General features: G+C 32.7%; 1 pseudogene; it reads right to left on the bottom strand.

The window, feature by feature from the left end:
• Nucleotides 1-6792: 6792 nt before the first annotated feature.
• On the bottom strand, nt 6793-7334 carry LOC107846664 (annotated as a pseudogene).
• Nucleotides 7335-12919: the final 5585 nt, after the last annotated feature.

Raw genomic sequence — 12919 nt, 5'->3', positions numbered from 1 at the left:
TTAGTCATCTATTGATTCATATTAAGCCATTATATGAATCAATAGATGACTAAGATGTTGCAAAAGATGAGTAATCTATTGAAAATGATCAAACAGATAAAGACATCTGTTGGAAATGACCAAACAGATAAAGACATCTGTTAGAAATGACCAAACAAATATAGACATATGTTGCAACAGATGACTAACCTGTTGCAATAAATGACTCATCTATTAAAAATTATCAAACAAATATAAACATCTGTTGCAACAGATGACTAAGTTGTTGCAATATATGACTCATTTGTTGAAAATTATCAAACGTATAGGGTATATGTTGGAAAATAATTTAAAATACAAAAGATCAGCTGTTTTTAAAAGAACTCAAATGTTTGCCCCCTTGCCTAAGATCTTGTCTTTAATTTTATTTAAATCAATTTAGTTATTACTAATAATTGATTAATTTGAATCATTTCAAATAAAATTTATCAATTGATCATTCTATTAAGAACGAATACATTAATTGAAATTGTAAGTGGACTTATCAATTAATCTTTAATTTAGTTAAAATCAATTTAGTTATTACTAATAATGACTTAATTTGAATCATTTCAAATAAGATTGGTCGATTGATCACTGTCCTCTAGATGAATACACATAATTGATCATGCAACTACTATGAGATTAATTGAAATTGTAAGTGAACTTATCAATTCATCTTTAATTTTAGTTACATCAATTCAGTTATTACTAATAATGGCCTAATTTGATTCATTTCAAATAAAATTCTTCAATTGATCACACTACTCATGACGAATACACTTAGTTGATCATTTAATTACTATGAGACTAATTGAAATTGTAAATTTATCTTTAATTTTAGTTAAATCAATTTAGTTATTATTAATAACGACTTAATTTGAATCATTTCAAATAAAATTGGTCAATTGATCACTCTACTCAGGACGAATACAGTTAGTTAATCAAGTAATTACTACGAGATTAATTGAAATTGTAAGTGGACTCATCAGTTCATGTTTAATTTTAGTTAAATCAACATAGTTATTACTACTAATGGCTTAATTTTAATCATTTCAAATAAAATTAGTCAATTAATTATTCTACTAAGGATGAAACACTTAACTGATCATGTAATTACTATGAGATTAATTGAAATCATAATTGAACTTACTAATTCATCCTTAATTTTAGTTAAATCAATATAGTTATTTCTAATAATGGTTTAATTTGAATTATTTCAAATAAAATTGGTCAATTAATCATTCTACTCAGTACGAAACACTTAATTGATCATTTAATTACTATGAGATTAATTAAAATCATAATTGAACTTACTAATTCATCTTTAATTTTAGTTAAATCAATATCGTTATATCTAATGATAACGTAGTTTGAATCATTTCAAATAAAATTGGTTAATTGATCACTCTACTCAGGATGAACATACTTAGTTGATCGTGTAATTACCATGAGATTAATTGAGACTGTAATTGAACTTATTAATTCATATTTTATTTTAGTAATCAATTTGGTTATTACAAATAATGGCTTAATTTGTATCAATAGATGACTAACATGTTACAACAGATGAGTAATCTATTGGAAATAACCAAACAAATAAAAACATCTGTTGAAAATGACCAAACAAATATGGTCATCTGTTGCAACAGATGACTCACTTGTTGCAATAACTAATTCATCTATTGAAATTTATCAAACAGATATAGACATCTATTACAACATATGACTCATCTGTTGGAAATTATTAAATAGACAAAATATGTGTTGAAAAATAATTTAAAATACTAAAGCTCAAATATTTTTTAGGTGAACTCAAATATTTTTTTCCTTGTCTAATGCTTTGTCTTCAATTTTAATTAAATCAATTTAATTATTATTAATAATTACTTAATTTGAATCAACAAATGACTAACCTGTTATAAGCTTTTGTTACTACAGATGACTAACTTGTTGCAACAAATAGGTCATCTGTTGGAGAATAATTAAAATACTAGGGAACTCAAATATTTTTAGGAGAACTCAAATGTTTGTCCCATTGTCTAGATCTTAAAGACTTATATTGAATTTTAGGTAAATCAATTTAGGTATTACTAATAATTTCTTAATTTAAATCAACAGATAACTAACATGTTGCAACAGATGATGCATCTGTTGAAAATTATCAAATAGAAAATCTGTTAAAACAGATGGGTCATCCATTAGAAAGAAATTAAAATATTAGGGAACTTAAACGTTTATAGGAGAACTCAAACGTTTGTCCTCTTGATCCTTTTGCATTTGATGTATGATATACTATTTTTGTCTTCTTTACCTGTTTCATAAAATTTTTCATGTGTTTCACTTATTCGTTGTGCCCTTGTTGAAATTTTTAGAATTTTTTTAGGTCGAATTTTGTTCGTATATCACTTGAACATTACTTCATTGGTGATTTTGTAAGTATAATTATGATTTTTGTTGAATTTTTTATTTGGTATATATGCTACTGCTACAATGAATAGAACCTGTAATATGAATCCAATATATGAGTCATTTGTTGCAACAACTGATTAATCTGTTGCAACAGATGACCCATATGTTGGATTCATGTTACAATACTATAATACGAATCCAACAGATGAGTAATCTGTTGCAATAGATTAGTCATATATGTTACAATAGATTACTTATCTATTGCAATAGATTGGTTATATACGTTGCAACAGATTACTCATCTGTGCAATAGATTAGTCATATATGTTGCAACATAGAAGTAATCTGTTGCAACAGATTAGTCATATATGTTGCGATAGATTACTCATCTGTTGGATTCACGTTACATGTTTTATCAATTATTGAAAAAATAGCAGTAGCAGATACACCCAGATTAGAAATTCAACTAAAAATTATAATTTTACTTACTAAAATCACCTATAAGTAATGCTCAAGTGATATAGGAATAAAATTTGACCTAAAATAGTTTGATCAAGTAGCAACAGTAGCGGTAACAACAACAATGTTTAACAACAAGAAGATGATGATGACGAACAAGAAGAGATGATAATGAAGAACAAGATGATGATAATAAAGAAGATGATGAATAAAACAATAACAACAAAAATCGCGAAGAGAGAAAACTCCAATAAATGAGAAGAGAGAGAAATGTGCCTTTTTTCCTCTGTTTCTAGTTATATTAGGTGTTACATTGGATCAAAATGTAAATTAAAAAACTTTTGGGTTATTTAAAATTTTTTCTTATTTTCTTAATCATTAATATAGTAATTGTCACTTACACTCAATTATTAAAATTTGAGTCACCTACACTTCATTTTAAAATACTTTTGTTACTTTTAGCTGAAAGCCCTGAGTTTCTGCTTCTCGAAACAAAGCATCATATTCACTATGATTGATTTTGTGTTGTCAAATTTGTCTCATTTGTGAAATCAAGTTTCACACCCATAATTAAAAAAGAAAATTTTTCTTCTTAAAGATCGTTAGATCGGATCAATAGTTTCTTGATTTTAAAATCTTCTACACCGCTCAATATAAATTGATTTTTTTTCTCAAAATAACTTATTGATTTGTCTTGTGATTTTTGTTCATGTGCTTATTCTCAACAGTTATATTTTCTGATAAGTACGATTGAGTACATATTTGATCTTCAATCTATACTTTCAGCAAAACATTATCTATTTAGAAGAATTCTTTTGAAGGAATTTAACAGACTCAATGGACCCATAAACATCATCTTCCCCACTCTGTTTAGTATTTTTTCTCCACAGATTGTTGCCGTTATCAGTTTTGCTTCTACTTCAATTCACAAATTCAGATAACATCTGCTGGCCTTGGTGAATTGTTGTCACTAGCTTCCAACACTCTCAAAATGGATAGACGAAACTGGATAGATGCATGTGGGCACACACCAATCTTTTTCTATAAAATCCTGAGTGAAGAGCTGTCGCCACTAACTCTCACAAACTTGACAGGCGCAGCAGGTATGCCCTGTTACTCCTCTTAAAGATAATACTGCGTTAGAATAAAAAATACTCAACACTATGTTAGTCTTCTTTCTTTATTTTCGGTAGAACACAACTGGACAGACAACCATCTCAATTGTGCTATTAAATCCATAGCGAATAACCCTCGCTTCCAATACTGATGAACTGGACATATGCCAACAGGTACTAAAATACCCCCAACTTAATTACTCTTTGATTAACAAATTATCCTACAACCCTACAACATCGTGCTTCACCTGCTTTTGCAATTAGTCGTCACCTGCAACTAACCTCCTTGATAGACGTGTGCCTCGAACAAAATCTGAAAAGTTGCACCTTTTCTCTTTGCTCTCTTTAAAAGAATCAAACACGGACATGTCTGGTCCAACAAATATCCAACTTCTGTGTAAAAATATCTAAGAGGTATGCCCTTTTACTTCTACTCAAACAAATCTAATACGTTCTTTTTCGTAAAAAAAATAAAGCTTCAATGTGCTAATCAATTGATCTTTTTCCGCGTAAAACTTTGCACTCTGTTATTTGACTGTTCTATGTGCACAGTTTACTGGCAGATTACATGTATGCCTGTTACTGCTCCTCAAACAACTGTCTTGCCTTTTGAAACAAAGGACTTCACTGTGTTTGTTGATTGTTCTTTGTCTGCAGATTACTGGCAGTTTCAATATTAATAGGTGGAAACTTACAAATTCTTTTCAGAGGCTGCAATGTCTATAGTAAAATCAAACTCCCCCGAAAAGGATTTGTATGTTTTCACCAATCTTGTTCCAGTAGGAGCACAATTCGTCTATGTTCACCCACCAATGTTATTGGAATTCCGCTTCTTGTTATTTATCCTTTTTATAAAAGAAAAACTAACATCATATTGACCTAATTAAAGACTAACAGGTACACGCAAAGCGCTGCCACTGTTTTATGCTTTATACACACCTCCTGTACTTTTGGTTTCATCTCAAATTTCACCAATCACATTTTATTTTGTTTGTGTATTTGCAGTAGTGGATTTTGATTAGTTGTATGTTTCTTCTTTCATTGTTCATCACTGTATCCTGTGTTTATCGAACTCTTTAAAAATATCGATATTGCATGTTGGATTCTTCAAAAGCTTGTATTTTTTGGAGAATCCAATACGGGTGCAATATCAAATGTGAAGAGTCCACACAACTTAGAATCTATCTTTTAGTTTCATGTTCTATTTATATATATGCTGCTTTGTTGTCCGATTTTGTACTAAATAAGTTCAATGTTTTGTGGAGTGTTCACATAAGTGGTTAGTGCTATAGATAGCAGTCCAAATATATAGTTTGTCACAGTTTGATTGAGTTTTACGACATTCATAAGTTATTAATAGGACTTGACATTTTCTGGGTAGTTTGAATGCAAATAAGGAAAAGTTGTAACAAACAAAGAAACAGAAAGTCGCAATTGATGAGGATGATTAAGAGTCGCATCACACTAAGAATCTAAAAGAAGACCCCTTCGCTATTGTATATCATGTCACTTTTTAAACTAGGTACTTTTTATTCTATTTTATCTGTTGAGTTTCACCTGCTCTATTTCTTTTATCACAATTTTAATGCACATTTTTCTTAGACAACCAAGATTGACAAACTCTTAATTGCGAAATAGATTACTTGACTCTACAATAAAAAATGAAGTATGAAAAATTTTCATGACCCTGCTCTAATGACATTACTTCTAGGAAATTAGAAATTGGAATTCATGTATTATAGTGAAGATAAGGTGAATAGGTTGCAATAATCATAACCTCTAACAAGTACAGTGTTTTTGTTGGTAGATAACATTTTTTGTACATCATCAATACCATGTCAATTTTTTTTGGCAGATTATCATCATTACCAGTGTTGCTTCCCATGCAATTCACTGTTAATGAGTTACATGTTTTCACCTTTTTTAACTCTGGTTAGCATCCAATGTGCATCTGTTCACACACCTATATTAGAACTGATTAAGATACAAACCCCATAAATGTCCTAGTATTCTTTTGTTTAACCATAAAACTAATTATGAACTTTCAAAAGGACTTTCTTTCCATTACTTCTCAATTTTACATTATTTGTTTTCGACTTCTCTACATCAGCCTTTCTTTTTTTTTGACTGGCAGATTACTATCAGTTTCAAAACAACTTTTTATGAAATCCTTAGTGAAGAGTCATTGCCTCCAACTCTGACAAACTGGTTACTCCCCTATAAATGTCGTGTTATTCCTCCTTAACCATACTTATTGCCTTTCGAATCTAAACATCTTTTACACTATGTTATCTTTTTCTTTCATCGCAGATTACTATAATGTTGTTTCTGTTTCAATTCACAATTTCTGTCTACATAATTTTTCTCCCTTGTAGATGAGTCATATGTTCAGGTCATTAACTCTACCAGCGACTACCATCTCTGGCTAAAAAGAAAATGTAAGTTGTAGACACTTCCATTAGTTTGTTCTGCTTCTAATATTTTACACCTCTAGTGACAACCATATGTTTAAGTTTGAACGTTCTGTTCATCTTTTTTTTCCTGAATAATAGAGGAGCAAAAACTATTATAACGACGGATGTTGGACTTAATTCATCAAACACATATCTCTTAGAATAGCTAATTCAACTGAAAATACCTAACAAAGGCTTATTTCAAACCACACATTAACGTCAGAATTGGCAATGGTTGTTCTAAAAATGAGATTTCTCTGCTCCAAATTAAAAATGTCACTCCAATATAATTCAACCTTAATCGATCTTTGTGTCCAGATACTTTCCTAATTGAAGATCAGATTTAGTTCACAAGAACAAACAATGGCTTATCTCCTAAGCGTTCCCGACCCTTCAATTCTGGCAACTCAACGACACATGCACACTCGACCACCTCAACTCCAACACGCTTTAGGAGCGTAATCGCACATTTAGGGTTCTCCTGTCATAATAAGATCATCTACCACAAGTGTACGTTCACGGCACCTGCATGCATCTCAATATTTTCTGTTCCGTACTCCAAGGAATACTCTTCAGAAACAACCTCCTTAGGCAACTTCTTGGGTTTCCTCATGGGGATAAATTTTGCTCCAATAGCCAATGAAATGGGAGGACCAAATATAAAAACCGCTTGCTTCAATACCTGCAACAACACTGATGTTCTTGTCCTTGTATCTCTCAACAAAGGAATCAATAATGTCCTTAAACGCCTTAGTATCAAGAAGCAAAGTTGTTATATCCAGAAAGATAATCCCGGTTTAGGGAAATCGGGTATGACCCGAATAGCAGAAGAAATTCCAGAAATACGATCATCTTTAAGATCATGAGATGATACCATATGTGTTGAGCTTACTGGATCTCGGATCTGGATCTGGGTCGTTTTCAACTCGGATTCTTCACCTGCTATGTTTTTGCCTGATTTTTTGGACACAGAGACAGGTGAAAAAAAAACCCTGTTCATCTATTATACATTTAAAGTTGGGTGAAAAAAGGTATGCTGTAGCCACTTTCCTTTCATCTGCACTGCATAATCAGTCTTGCTTCTAATGTTATGGCCTCATGTTTTTTTTCAATGCTGTCAACGATATTTCTCCCTGGCAAAAAGGGAATTATCAGTAGAAGTCATTCTCGATACTCACCTGCTTTGTGAACTTCTTCCCATCCATATACCCCATTAAAAGTCATGGAATCTTGACTTTATTGCCTGGATTCTTACAATGTTTTCAATTTTCGACTCGCTCATTAATCTGATAAAATATTCTGTATGCTTAATTCTTCCCTGATTTACTTTCTAGAAATCAGTAAACTAAATAAATTTGATAAAATTACCATGATTCAGTTAATTTTCTTTATTCTTAAAAAGACTGCTTTTTTGTACATGTTTGTGGATGCCACACTATTGACGAGCATCTATTATACTCTATGCTTTTGTGCATCTGTTATACTCTACAAGCTGCCAGCGATAAGTACCCATAACAATTTAAAAAATTGAAAGTTGTAGCAACTCCCCATTCATCTGTTCTGCTTAACATTAATCAAGTCTGCGTGCGAGCATCTGTTATAGTTTGAACGTCCTGTCTATCTGTTATACTTGATAAGTTGAAAGCGACAGCTGCCTCCGGCAAAAATAAAAGGACTGGAATAAGTTCTTCTTCCAAAACTGCAAACGCTATTTTCCTCCAGTAAAAATGAATTGTAAGCAGAATTCACTTCCGATACCATATACACATATCCACCATTTGTTTTATCCGTCTGAATCCACCGATATTCGTCTTTACTCATGGTATTAAGCGAACCACCTCACGCTGAAAAATAGACCTTGTGGTGTTGAGAACCATAACAACGACTCTGTTCCCCCACCCAAAATCCACAAAGTGATTACACCGCCAAAACACTTTTAGATTGGTGTGTTCCTTTCAACTATTTGATAACATATTAGTTAACCACTACAATAGAATAAGACAGTTTGAAATGGAATGCATATTAACCATTAAAAGTATGGCATAATTATCACCAGCTTTTGGATTCATTGTATAATACAGCTTTTCATGCGTTTCATATTCATAACTCAAGTTAGTTGAGAACAAACTTATTGTGCCAATAGACGAAATCATTACAACTCAATGTTTGGCTATATTACATTAACTACAGTACTATATGCAGTCATGCTTAAAAGACATCTGAATTTTCAACTCAACAAGAGAATGTAATTTCCTTTGGACACAATTTATGCTTCGCATTTACTTACTGCATTTTGACTTCCACATTTCCCTAACCAATACTAATTTATCACTACCAGGATTCCTCTAATGGATAAAATGTATATAAACTATAAACATCTAATCCCACGGAATAAGTGTCCAGTGTAACACCCCGCATTTCGGGCTAGAACAAAAACCGTCGTTTCTATGCGTAGATGATCCAAAAGCGATAAATCCTATGTAAATTTGGCATGTTAATTAATTATGTAGTGTGGGAACCTATTTGAGCATGAATTGAGATCATAGAGGCCCCCAAAGTCAAGGACGAGTTGAAAACTTTCCTATCGTTCGAGTTTGAGTGAGCGTCGAAACTTGGGTCAATTTCAATCGACCATAACTCTTTGTATATAACGAATAAGAGGGCCTACTATATATCAAATGAAATCTCTTCGGATTAGCTTTCCAACGATACCAATTTCTCCAAAATTCGATACCCGAGCGAAAAGTTATGGCCATTTTTGTGACTAAGACAGTAGCATCGCGCGATTAGCGTACGACGCATGCACCCAATTTCCAAGTGCTGTTTTCGCATTTTTAAGGGCAAAAGTGGTATTTTCCACCCCCATTCAGCCATAACATGGGATTGGATCCTCCAAACACCAAAATAGCATTATTTTCTCTCAAAATACCAAGAACACTCCTTAGGGTTTCAACCCAAAGATCAATATATCTCAAGATTTAACGGTAGGTTTTCCTAAATTCTTCAAGATTAAGAATCCCCAATGCGAGGGTTGCAAGAAGCACCCATCAATCGTACGTATAGCATCCCAAAAGCTAGAGTTCATTCAAAAGCTTATAATTTAAGGTATGTGGGGTTTTCCTAAAATCTCATGGGCGTAGAAATCTTCTTTTAGTTATGGAAAGGGTTTAGAAATCAGGATTTTAAGAAAATAGTTTTGGATTTATGATTATAAACATGCTTTAGAAGCCTTGATGATATTATTTTGGTCTTTAGGCCTTCCTCCAAATTAATTTGAAATTATATATATATGTAAGCATGTGTTTTAAGGTTGATGATTGAATTGAGAGCTTGACTCATGAAAAAATCCCTCTCTTGTTATGATTTTCCTATACTTATGATATGCTTGGAATTGTTTTGAATGCATCTTGAAAAGCATGATATGAAATGTCTTGAGTAATGTTATATTTGGATTATGATTTTGATTTCAAAAGAGAGGGTTGTTTATGTTGATGAATGTTGAACATAATCATATAATAAAAAGAGTTGCATGATTTGTTAAAGATTACATGACCACCACATTGTTATTGAAAGAATGATAATTCTTGCATAGTTTTGACTTATGCTTTCGGAACATGAAATCTCTTACAATATTTGCATGTTTGAGTGGTCTGAATTGAGTTTTTGATGAAAGAATCATGCATGATGCATTATGGATCAGAAATAGTACTTGCAAATCTTGGTGTGACGAAACCAACTCAGATAATGCCATGGTAATTCAGAACAGAATAGAATGCATGTTTGAAATCATATTTTCAGATTTTGAAACTAGAATAATGCATGTTTCAGAACAGACTAAAATTGGGCATAAAGAGAGATTAGGTGGTTCCTCGAATAAGGCACGAGTTCAGACAATCATTGCCTAAATCCATAATATGCTGATCCGGGTATATTATTATACGTTGGCCTTGTTCCCTGTGGAGTATCAGACTTAGACACTCCAACCCTTACGGCACACTTGGGTTGGGGGCTTTCCCACCGAGTCAATGGCATATTCCATATACCCTGTGGAGTATTAGAATTTTAGGAGAGTGCCATATAACTCAGAAGTAATACAAAGATCAGAAACTGCAATGACAGAAAGGTTTTATGTTTTCGAAAATGCCTATGTGTTTAGAAATTATATCTTTCATGATGTTTATGACTAGCTCTCAACTATTTGATTTATATAAAATCTTTATTTTGGATTGCTCTGTGTATCAATATAATTTTATTGTCCCCTCTACCTCCATGGTCTAAAGCTTAGTTCAGAAGCCCTACTAAGCTGTAGAGTTTTCAGACAACAGTGATGTGTGCAATTGGTGAGCCTTATTTATTCAAAAAGGTCTACGTCTTTCAGATTATGTTATTTATTTTAGTTTAGGTCCACTGGGGGCTTATCCCAGTTTCAGATAGTTGTTATTTTTAGATGTAGTAGAGATTTTGCAGACTGATTCAGACATTGTCTAGTTGTTGTTGGGCTTTACTTTCACATTATAAATTGAGTTTAGACTTATGACTATGATTCCATTTCAGTATGTATTTTCTGTACTTTCTATTTGTATATGAATGGCGTGTATGATTACAATTTATAAGGGATCTCAGGCCTTCATGGTTCGGGATGTTCGTCACGGCCAAGGCCTAGGTTTGGGTCATGAAAAACTTGGTATTAAAGCAAGGTTCATGGTCCTAGGGTGTCTGCAAATTGCATCGGGTAGAGTCTTGTTTATGGGTGTGTAGCGTGTCACACTTATAGGCAGGAGGCTACAAGGCGTTATGAATGTCTCTCTTTCTTCATGTTCTAATTCGTGCTATAGAGTCAGAATATTCCTCTTACATACTCTAATTTATGCTATGGTGTCGCCCATACGGGAGTAAAGTCATCCCAATTCTTTCCTTACTTTGATGTGCTTAGATATTTATTATTATTGGGGTGATTCAAGTGCAGAAGTTTATAGTCTAAACGGTATGATCCTTTCTGATTAAGCCATATAAGAGTTTAAAATTTGTGCAAGGACTTGAGAAGAGTTCGTTAGTACTCCAAGGTGTATTGATTCTAGTGTGAACTTTGATTCTAATGAGATCGTGCTTTTCAGCTGCAGTATTAAATGTATTTGGTCCTTTACAAAATTTATGTTGCAAACATCATGGTTCATGGGGAATGATATGTAGCAGAATGTTGGAACTGTATTTCCACCCGAGTAGTAGTATAGGTTAAAGTGATGGTGTCATGACCTATTAGTAGTGATATTGGACTAAGAAGTTGAGATGTAAAGTCCCAAGGTCAGAAATTAGAGTGAGGGTGACTTTTGTGCAGATAAATGTGTTTAGTTGAGTAACTGATGTTTGAGAATGATTTACCATTTTATAGTGATATACTAATGTGGTAGCTAGTAGCATGTGTGGATTGTATGGTAGTCTGTAGGGGAAGTGTTTGACTTAATTTTTTAGTAAGATGTGTATTCTTAGATCATTGAATGTTGTGTGTCAAGTTTCTATCTCTTGGAATCTTGTTATAATTGTGTTGTTGAAACTGAAAGTCTAGAGAAGCCACGTGGGGCTATTTCGATTCACTAGCATAGTTTCCTTGTCATTCATCTCATTTCTTATTCAAAATAAAAAAATCAAAGTCTAGTGGAGCCATGTGGGGCCTATTTCAATTCACTAGAAACTTGTTGTTTATCTTGTTGTTCTTGTGTCGGTTGGAACTAGGGTTTAGTAGCGTAATGGCAAGAAAAATGGTAAGGTCAATTTATTAAATATATGTATGGCCTAATCTTTTTGCATGAGATTGAGTTGGTAATGAAGTGATACGTCCCTTTGTGATGGTTTAGTAGAAGGTAAGGTAGAGAAGGAGTTATTAGTTAAGGTGAATTATTATTATTTACTTGAAGTATGAAAAAAGTTGTTGACGGTGTTTGTCGTGCAATAAATTTATAGGTTATTGGTGAAGGTACTTAGTGGATGAGCGACATTAATTTAGATGTCCCTGAGGTTGCTAGATGGAGTTTAGTTGGGACTTATAGAGCTATGAACTAAGTTTAGCTGTATGAAAGGGCTAGATAGTAATGATGTGTAGAAGAAGGATGTGTTAATGGATTTTAAATAAGATAGATCATAGGATTGTGATTGATCCTTACTGTTATGATGTTTTGGTGAATTAATGTTTTCAGATATTTTGCATGTAAGAAAATTGTGTGAAGTTGTGGATCATCATAGCTAGAACTAGATACTAAGTTGGAATAGTAGATGGTGATCAAGATGGATATGATGAATTGATGTGGTGGGTGTTAGTTGTGTGAAAGTGATCTAGTAGGCTTGAACAATGTATACAAGAGCTTAAGTTTATTTGATTTGTAATCAAGTCTGATGTGGTAAGTATGATGTAGAAGTACGCCCAAGGTCCTATGGGGCTTCATTATTTTCAAGGATTATTGCATGTTG

This window comes from Capsicum annuum, chromosome 11 (genome assembly GCF_002878395.1).
Source record: "Capsicum annuum cultivar UCD-10X-F1 chromosome 11, UCD10Xv1.1, whole genome shotgun sequence".
Lineage (NCBI taxonomy): Eukaryota > Viridiplantae > Streptophyta > Magnoliopsida > Solanales > Solanaceae > Capsicum > Capsicum annuum.
Note: the sequence above shows the minus strand (reverse complement) of the source record. Positions and strands in the feature narration are given on the sequence as shown.